Source organism: Cajanus cajan, chromosome 8 (genome assembly GCF_000230855.2).
Source record: "Cajanus cajan strain Asha chromosome 8, NIPB_CcT2T_4, whole genome shotgun sequence".
Lineage (NCBI taxonomy): Eukaryota > Viridiplantae > Streptophyta > Magnoliopsida > Fabales > Fabaceae > Cajanus > Cajanus cajan.
The window spans coordinates 22,193,951-22,203,031 of NC_138524.1; the positions used below are offsets into that span (position 1 = coordinate 22,193,951).

A 9,081-nucleotide genomic window follows, 5' to 3' on the forward strand; every position below is an offset into this window, starting at 1 on the left:
AATTAGCATACATCGAAAACTTCTACATAACACACCATAATTGTAGTTTCACTAATCCAATCAAACTTTTTTTTTATCTCATATGAAAGATAAAAAGATTATCTACAACTCTCTTGAAGACCTCAGGTTCTAATTCCATCACCTAACATGTTGAAAATCACAAAAATTATAATAGTTTGCCTAAATGTTGACAACATGACCTTTACTTACAAAAGGTCATAACTAGAGTTTTAGACCTCCGTTTTAGGTTATTCCAAAGCTATTGGAAAATTAACATCCAAGGCTAAAACTTTTTTTTGAAGACAACGAAGTCTAATTCAAAAAACATCAAATCGCTCATCCATTTCAAAACCACTTAGCGGATTCCTTCCGAAAACACACCTGATTCTAATATGCAAATCCACTCAATTGTTTCCTTCCAAAGACACCCCCATTTCTCATTTTCAATTATGATAAGTTGTTTCAAAATGGCTTAGTTGCTTCATGACAGAGACCATCTCTATTTTTTGTGATTTTGGGGTTCCCAAACCTCTACATTCCATTCCAAGCTTCCTACAAGTTCCAATCTCAAATCTAAACCAAAGAAAATCATCTAAGCAACCAAAATACATCAATTTCCAATAGAAAAATAACTCATAACAAGGATTTGAGTACAAAATCAAGGTTTCCCCCCAAAACCCCAAACACCACAACATCTCCAAGAACCTAAGAACGCCAAGTCTTCTTGCAAATTAGTTAAACATTCAAACAATATGCATCAATGAGCATTCATACCACGCATGCAACATGATAATCCACACAAGAATGGTGTCCAGGATAACAAAACAACAAGAACTACGGTAAGCTTCCCTTACCTCTTTCGAGAACCAAATCTGCCAGAGAAGAAAGGGAAGAAGATGTTTCGCATGGATCCGAGCTTGGCTTCGCAATACAGCTTGAGGAAGAACTCTCACAATTATTCACCAACTACACAAAGAAAGGGAAGAATAAGAAGATCTTAGGAATAAGGAGCAAAGAGTCAACTTCTCTCACTCTAACTTCATTATTTTAAGAATAAGCTCATAGAACCCCTTTTCCAGGCCTGAGTGTTACAAAATTTACGTTAAAAAATAAAAATATTTTCATGTATATAAAGCAAAAATCTTTTTCAATAACTTTTCCTCCTAAACTCTTCCATCAAAATATTCAATATATTATATAAAATTAAAATTAAAATTATTATTATTATATAATAACACATTAATATAGAAAATTATAAGAACATCATAAAATATTTAGTATGAAAAATCAGTAATTAATTATCAATTTTTTATACCAAAGACATAATATCACTAATATTTATAACTATTTATTATTAATAATTAAAGCCAACAAACATATCAACAAAAAATTATGGAAACTCAAATAATAAATTCAAAATTACATATTTTATGAAAATTAAAAAAATTTAGTACAGGTAATAAAAATGTATTAAATTATTAATATCTATATTTTTTTTAATATTTTAATAATTAAAACTAATAAATATATTTTTACTATATAATTTTAATTTTTAATCAATTTATTTAAAAATCTATAATCAATTATAAAAAGTAAAATAAGGTAATACAAAAATTTGTAATCAATTATCAATTTTGTAAATATCAAATTGATTATATCACTAATAATTATATATCGAAGAATTTTTTTATCCTATGTATGAAAGGTATATATTATAGTTAATATTAAACAATAAAATTTTAATTTTATTTTATAAAAATATGTTGGAAGGAAATTTTATTATATTATTAATTAATAGACAATAATTTTATTTAAATTTTAGAATGAAATAATGTTTTTTTTTTGTTTTAAAAAATTCAATATCTACAATTTTTTCTTTTAAAAAATAATTAATCCAAACTAAGTTAATTCATTCTTAATTAGTTTAGTTTGATTTAAATTATTTTTTTATTATTTTTAAATTCAATCTAAATTAAACTAACTAAAATTAATTAATTCAAACCTTAATTTACCTCAAATTCTAACAAAACCTGTTGATGAAAAAAATTTAACGAAGGAGTGGGATAAAACAAATAGAATAAGCGAAACGTAACCGGAGAGGGACAGTGCGGAGAGCAAGAGCAACAAGAAAGGGGGTTTAGGGTTGGGTTCCGGCGAGGGAGCGTGTGAGATTGTGAGAAGGAAGAGACTCATAAACTCATCCAAATCCCAAACCGAATCCAGGAAAGAAGATGGCTCGGAACGAGGAGAAGGCGCAGTCGATGCTCAACCGCTTCATAGCGATGAAGGCGGAGGAGAAGAAGAAGCCCAAGGAGCGCCGCCCCTTCCTCGCCTCCGAGTGCCGCGACCTCTCCGAGGCCCACCGCTGGCGCCAGCAGATCATGCGGGAGATCGGCCGGAAGGTGGCCGAGATCCAGAACGAGGGCCTCGGGGAGCACCGCCTCCGCGACCTCAACGACGAGATCAACAAACTCATCCGCGAGAAGTCCCACTGGGAGCGCCGCATCCTCGACCTCGGTGGCCCCAACCTCACCAAGCACTCCGCCAAGATGACCGACCTCGACGGCAACATCGTCGACGTCCCCAACCCCGGCGGCCGCGGCCCCGGCTACCGCTACTTCGGCGCCGCCAAGAAGCTCCCCGGCGTCCGCGAGCTCTTCGAGAAGCCCCCCGAGCTCCGCCGCCGCCGCACCCGCTACGACATTTACAAGCGCATCGACGCTAGCTACTACGGCTACCGTGATGACGAGGACGGCGTGCTGGAGCGCCTCGAGGGCCCGGCCGAGGAGGCCATGCGGCGGGCGGCGGCCGAGGAGTGGAGAAGGCTGGACGAGGTGAGGAGGGAGGCCAGGCGGAGCGTGAAGAGCGGGGAGATGGCGGAGGTGACTGCGGCGGCGAGGGAGGTGCTGAAGGAGGAGGAGGAGGAGGTGGTGGAGGAGGAGAGGGAGAGGGAGAGGGAGGAGGAGGAGAGGGAGAGGAGGGAGTTCGTGGTGCACGTACCTCTTCCTGATGAGAGGGAGATTGAGAGGAGGGTGTTGGAGAAGAAGAAGATGGATCTTTTGAGTAAGTATGTGAGTGAGGGCCTCTTGGAGGAGCAGACTGAGGCCAAGGACATGCTCAACATTCAGCGTTAGTTTGTTAGGTAGATCCTTGTGTTGATGGATGTAATCTTGGGGTATTACATATCTTGTATTTTGCCAACACTTGTAATTTTATTCTGAGTCATTCATGCAAGAATAATCTTATTTTATTCTAGTGTCTTGGGTGTTTCAGATGAAATCTGAGAATAGGGAACAAAAAGTTTTTGATCCAGTTATTTGGCACTAGGATAATGAGAAACAGATCTTAGAGGTACTGGCTATTGCTCAACATTCAGCGTTAGTTAGTCTTTTGAAACCTTGGTTGGTGTTTTTTTCTTCTTGTGATTGGAATTTTGGTGGATAATTAGGTTGGTTGTCACTTTACATGTTGCAATTGAATTAGTTTAGATGTAAAGAAATGAATGTGTTGCTCTAGGGATGCTTTTTGAGAAATTTTGTGAATGGGTGGCAATTTATTGGGTGATGATGATGTGTTCATTGAGGGAATTGAAATGCACCATTTTGGTGTTTATGAGTTTCTGTTTACTACAAGGATATGCCAATTGATACAGGGTTTTGTTGAACTAGGTTTTTTCTTTTGTTTGGATATTTAGTGGATAACTAGCTTCTATACTACTTATTATTACATGTTGCAAATTTGCAATTGAGGTATTTTAGATGCAGAGAAATGGATGTGTTGCTGCAGTGCTGCTTTTTGATAAATTTTATGAATGGCCTATTTATTGGACGATGTTGATGTGTTCGTTGAGAAAAAATTGAAATGGATGCGATTTTGAGGTTCTGTTTGCCAGGGCTAAGACATGCAAATGGATGCGAGGTTTAGTTGCGTTGATTGATGTAATCTTGGTTTTTTTTATTATGATTGTTATATTACATATCCTGTATTTTGCCAACACTTCTAATTCTATTCTAAGTGATTAATGCAAGATGAATTTCATTTTACCTAACTGTCAGCTCTGATTATGTATTTTAGAATTCTAATTTATGCCATTGAATTTCCGATAGTATTGCTGTCACATTGATTGTTTCTTCTATGATTTGTGAAACTTTTGTTTTTTATTGTGCTTGCTTTGAGTATTTTGAGCTTTGACTTATGGTTTCTTAATTTCACTCTTTTTTGGGTTTAAAATCTAGAAGGATTTCAGATAAGATATTCATGTTAATGATGAACTATTGATTTAGAGTGTATATGATAATAATATATCAGTGTTTAAACTCAGTTGCATGCATACAAATTTAATTTGTGATAGATTTATGATACAAATTAAATTTAGTCTTTCTTGATTGCATGAAGCTCTAGTAGTCTTGGCAGTTCTGCGATAGTTCACCTAGACAAAGCACATATTTTAATGGCTCTGTCATGTTTATAAATACATTATTCATAATCAATTCTGAGTAGTAGTCTAGTAGATGACATACGTAAGCACATAAAAAAAAATGTTAAAACTGATATAGTAAACATGATTTATAAGGTGACTGAAATGGGATGGGTTTTGGGTGGTGGTATACCTAGGTGTCTAGGGAAATTATTGTCTCAGCAAGTACTAGTATTGTTCATTTTTCTAATGCTCCCAGAGGTTTGGGACAGAGAGAGGTGGGTTACATGGGAGGGAATTGGAGACAGCTAGTTAGTTCAATACTTAACGATTTTGATGCGAAGGATTGGGAATGTTGTTTATTAACTAGGGGAACCAGCAACCGCCGTGCAGATGTCACCATATCCCTTGCCATCTATTATATCATACAAATATAGAATGGTATCTATAAGCAATATGAAATAAAACCCAATTCCAAAGTAATGCTGTTGGGGAATTTTACGTGGATCAGCTTCATTTTCAATATCATCCTGTAAATACTAATGCTGTTGCTGCAATTTACATATGCTGATCAGAAATCAAGTCAGAATGGTAACGTATATTCAATCTCAGGTTTGGCTCAGATTGGTCGGCTATTTTATTTTTATTAAGCTAAAAAATGTGCAATTGGGTTTTCAGCGTTCAGTTAGGAATTTGGAGCAGATTGATTTGAGAGAGAAGTATATAGTGGGAACATGGAGGACTTTTGGGTAAGGATGAGATCAGCTTTCTAAGAATTATGTGCCCTTTTGAGTGTTGATACAAGAGATCAGCTTTCTATGTTTGGTTCCCAAATTCAGGCTGACATGGGGAGATTTGTGTCCCTACCCTTGTGATGAAGTTTTGGGTACCTATCTTCACTTTGATATCACCTCATGTATGAACCTATCTTGCCAGTTTTAAAGTGAAAGCAATTGGAAGACGATTACTTCGAGGAAAAGTTGGATTGCATGCTAATTGCCCATTTTTTGATAGCTTTTTTCGTCGACTAAAATACGTATGTTTCAAAACAAATGTAGTTGTGAACAATGGAAGAGTATGTATACAACAAAAATTATACAATTTATACGATTTCTGTCTCATTTTTTTTAGTTATAATATATAAAAGTTACATGAATAAAATTTCTCATAAGAGTAAGGGATATAATTTGGACAATAAAGGTGTGAAATAATTTCGGGTATAATTTATATTTCTCACGAAAATCATATTAAAATTAACTTTTTTTGTTGGTACAAATCACGAGTCCCCCACTGGATGTATGAAATAACCTTTAAAATCATCTATTCATTCTGTCAAGCTAATTTGTATCACTAATAAATATAGCCACAATACCTTTAACTGTTTAAGAGATGTGAGAAATTTAAAACTCTTTGTAAAAAGTTTTGTAAAATTATCACGTACTAATCTACCATTCAAGAGTCAGCCCCACACCTTTCTTTGTAAAATCTTTTACTGAAGCAGAAATATAAAATGTTCCTTAATTCTCGTTTGTGAAAGTACAAAATTTCACTCCATTACCTGCACAACCATTCAAGTAATATACATCCTCTTGGGCAATTAATCATCACATTGTTTTCTTTCTCTAACTTTTTTTTTTCCTTCTGTTTTAAAGAGAAAAAAGAGGTATTAACATAATTTACCAACTTAAATGAGTTAGAATATTGTATTTATAACATATTTTTAATAACTAGGAAGTGTAATTTGTTTTCATTGAGTCGAAAGTTGTATTTACAGGAGTCTATGTATACAAATGATTGACCCATATTGTAGAGGCTTGTTTGTAAAACTTTTGTTCTATTGTATTAACTTCTCCAAAAATTAATACTTTTTTTTAGTTCACTAGAATGAAACTTGATATTAAGAGTTTTATAATATTCATGCACCTTACTCAATTAAATTAGCTAGATCTCTTCTAAAAGTTTATTTTTAATTTACGAAGAGATTAATTTTAATTTATAGAAAAAATTATATTAATTTTTACTCCCATCAATACTCATTAAAAAATGGCTAATAACCTATTTTGGTCCCTTATAATCTTTTTTTGTTTCAATTTAGTCCCTCATTAATTTTTGATCTCAATTTGGTCCTAAACTAATTAATTGGTTTCAATTTAGTCCTATATTAATTAATTAGTTTCAATGTGGGACTTCCGTCCAAATTATTTAAACAGAGTTAACTTTTGGCCACGTAGATGCATACGTGGCATCCACGTGGATGAGAATTTTTTTTTGAAAACACCTAGACCGGAACGGGCCGTTCTGGTTGCAAAATTAAAACACCACAAGTGAAGCAGAACGGGCCGTTCTGAAAGCAGCACGACCCGTTCTGCTTTCAGAACGGCCCGTTCTGGATACAGAACGGCCTGTTCCAAAACTGTGAATAAAATATTTTTTTGCTTAATTGTGTTTTTATATTATGATTATGCAATTTTGATCTCTAAGATTTTAATTGAGTAATTTCAGTCCTTAAAAGATTATAGTTGTGTAATTTTAGTCTCACAATTTTTAATTAAACAATTTTAATCTCTCAAATATCATAATTGTGCAATTTTAGTTTTTCTCATTAAAAATTTAATAATTTTAAAATTTTAATATATATATATATATATTTTAATGTATCAAATGATATATATTTATTATTACTAAATAAATAAAATTTATATATTATTAATATTTTAATATTACTGATAAATTAATATCAATAATATTTTTACTATATTTATAAATAAACTAATAATTTGATAAATATAACTTAATATATATTAATATACTTTTACAAAAATATAAATATATAAGATCAGATATATATTTCTAATTAATATACTTATATTTTTGTAAAAGTATATTAATATATAACAAGTTATATTTATCAAATTATTAGTTTATCTATAAATATATTAATAATATTATTGATATAATATCAAAAATTATAATATACGTTAATTTGAATAAATAAATAATTATTTAATTTTAAAACATTAATATATATATTAAAATTATTAATTTTTAATGGGAGAAACAAAAATCATACTATTATAATATTCGAGAGACTAAAATTGTTCAATTAAAAATTGAAGGACCAAAATCGCGCAATTGTAATTCTTTAAGGACTAAAATTATGCAATTAAAATCTTGGAGATCACAAAACTGCACAATTGTAATACTTGAGAGATAAAAAATGAAATTAAACCAATATTCTTGATTAATTTTATTAAAAAATATAATAATTTTGAAAAATATTTTTTTATGGTAAAAATTTTAAAATTACTTATTTTTATAAAATATAATTGTCTTATAAATAGAGTAATAATTTTTTCTTTTTCTCTTTCTGTTTGAAGAAATATTTAAATATCACTTTATAATTTTTTGCAACTTATTTAAGATTAAAAGAATAAAATGATAAAAATTAATAAGATAAACATAATAAAATAAAATATAAAAATATATTAATATATTTATTTTATTAGATATAATAACATAATTAAAATATAATTAATAATATATATTTTATAAAATTATTAATATTTTATATATAAAAAAAATAAAATAAAACCGTAACGGCCCGTTCTGAAACCGGAACGTCCCGTTCTGGTTGCATTTTCGGTGTGTCAATTTTGCACCTGGAACGGGCCGTTCCGGATGCAAAATTAACACACCAAAAGTGCACTCAGAACGGCCCGTTCCGGTTTCAGAACGGGCCGTTCTGGGTCCAGGTGTTTTCAAAAAAATTCTCATCCACGTGGCATCCACGTATGCATCTACGTGGTGTCCACGTGGCCAAAAGTTAACACTGTTAAAGCAATTTGGACGGAAAATCCCACGTTGAAACCAATTAATTAATTTGGGACTAAATTGAAACCAATTAATTAGTTTGAGACTAAATTGAGACAAAAAATTAATGAGGAACTAAATTGAAACAAAAAAAGATTATAAGGGACCAAAATAAAAATTTTATCCTAACCGGAGATTACTCTGTATGAACAAGTGTGCAGCAAATGGTTTCAAAGCTTATTTTGTGAGTTCAGTTCCAGCCTTCCAGGTAGACCATCAAGGTCTCGTTTGTTTACTATTTTCAAAAACACTTTTCTTTTTCCTAAAATTTGTTTGTGTTATGAGTGTAGTTCAAAGTGATGGATTCCTGTGTATATTTATGTATTTTAAAAAATTCTCCTCTCAGAACACTTGAAACATAAGGAAGAGATGACAAACATTTTTCAATTTGTTTTTGAGTTTTTAGTTGCGGATTTGTATTAAAAACAACTTGTATAATGAGAAAGGGAATCGAAGAAACCCTAAATTGTTGCATTTTATTCCTCACTTTCACTCACCATAAGCAAGCGTTATATCAGTAAGGGCAACAAGCAAAGCAAGCTAAACCTGTTTACTAGAGAGCCTTGTTCATAAGCTAGGATTAGGTTGTATAATGTTGTTGCTTTCCTTAAATATATTAGTCACATTTTTCGATTTGAATATTTTGTGTGAACAACAAAAAGTTTTCCCTTTTAACTTTGTAGTAAATTTTTGATGTGTTTATACAATAAAGATAAAAACCATCAATGATGAAGTAATGAAATTGCCTTACATGCAAATATTCAGCACTAGGGAAACTTTTACTAAAAAGTCTT

At 32.1% G+C, this 9,081-nt stretch overlaps 1 pseudogene; it reads left to right on the top strand.

Annotated features, from left to right (window-relative positions):
* The first annotated feature begins 2,044 nt into the window (after positions 1-2,044).
* Positions 2,045-3,369, top strand: LOC109806031 (uncharacterized; annotated as a pseudogene).
* Positions 3,370-9,081: the final 5,712 nt, after the last annotated feature.